Below are 1,355 nucleotides of genomic sequence, written 5' to 3'. Positions count from 1 at the left end.
GTTCTCAGGATCATAAGCTTCTTCCTCAGATGAAGCTTCCTTAGTACTACCATGTGCATTTTGCATTCCAGACAGACTCTGAGAAATTAAATTGACTTGTTGAGTCAATATCTTGTTCGAGCCAATATGGCATTCAGAGTGTCAATCTCAAGAACTCCTTTCTTCTGACTAGTCCATTGTTCACAGGATTCCTTTCAGAAGTGTACATGAATTGGTTATTTGCAACCATTTCAATCAATTCTTGAGCTTCTGCAGGCGTCTTCTTAGATGAAGAGATCCTCCAGCAGAGCTATCCAAGGACATCTTAGATAGTTCAGAGAGACCATCATAGAAAATCCCTATGATGCTCCATTCAGAAAGCATGTCTGAAGGACATCTTCTGATTAATTGTTTGTATCTTTCCCAAGCTTCATAGAGGGATTCTCCATCCTTCTGTCTGAAGGTTTGGACTTCCACTCTAAGCTTACTCCATCTTTGTGGTGGAAAGAACTTTGCCAAGAAGGCATTGACTAGCTTTTCCCAAGAGCCCAGGCTTTCTTTAGGTTGAGAATCCAACCATATTCTAGCTCTGTCTCTTACAGCAAAAGGGAATAGCATCAGTCTATAGACCTCAGGGTTAACCCCATTAGTCTTGACTGTGTCACAGATTTGCAAGAATTCAGCTAAAAACTGATGAGGATCTTCCATTGGAAGTCCATGGAACTTGCAATTCTGTTGCATTAGAGAAACTAATTGAGGCTTAAGCTCAAAGTTGTTTGCTCCAATGGCAGGGATAGAGATGCTTCTCCCATAAAATTCGGGAGTAGGTGCAGTAAAGTCACCCAGCACCTTCCTTGCATTGTTGGCATTGTTGTTGTTTTCGGCTGCCATGGGTTCTTCTTCCTTGAAGAATTCGGTCAGGTCCTCTAAAGAGAGTTGTGCTTTGGCTTCTCTTAGCTTTCGCTTCAAGGTTCTCTCAGGTTCAGGGTCAGCTTCAACAAGAATGCCTTTGTCTCTGCTCCTGCTCATATGAAAGAGAAGAGAAAAAGAAAATGTGGAATCCTCTATGTCACAGTATATAGATTCCTTGAAATGTCAGAGGAAAAGAGAAATAGAAAGAAGAAGGAGAAGGAGAATTCGAACTTTAATTAGATAAGGTTCGAATTGTGCATTTAGAAGGAGTGGTACTCCATAAATAGAAGGATGTGAGAAGGAGGGAAGAGGATTTTCGAAAATTCAATTAAAATATTTTGAAAACATTTTGAAAATTTGATTGATAATTTTCGAAATTCAAAGTGGAAAAGAAATCAAGTGATTTTTGAAAAAGATTTTGAAATTAGAAATTAAAAAGATTTGATTGAAAACTATTTGAAAAA

General features: G+C 38.7%; 1 non-coding gene across 1 annotated transcript; it reads left to right on the top strand.

The window, feature by feature from the left end:
* The first annotated feature begins 357 nt into the window (after window positions 1–357).
* On the top strand, window positions 358–465 carry LOC130959997 (small nucleolar RNA R71). Its single transcript, XR_009078964.1, has one exon. It is a non-coding gene; the product is annotated as a small nucleolar RNA R71 (small nucleolar RNA).
* The last annotated feature ends 890 nt before the right edge of the window (window positions 466–1,355 follow it).

Source organism: Arachis stenosperma, unplaced genomic scaffold (assembly GCF_014773155.1).
Source record: "Arachis stenosperma cultivar V10309 unplaced genomic scaffold, arast.V10309.gnm1.PFL2 arast.V10309.gnm1.Scaffold_100029, whole genome shotgun sequence".
In the NCBI taxonomy this organism is placed as follows: domain Eukaryota; kingdom Viridiplantae; phylum Streptophyta; class Magnoliopsida; order Fabales; family Fabaceae; genus Arachis; species Arachis stenosperma.
The sequence above is the reverse complement of the archived record's forward strand: the minus strand, read 5'-3'. Positions and strand labels throughout refer to the sequence as shown.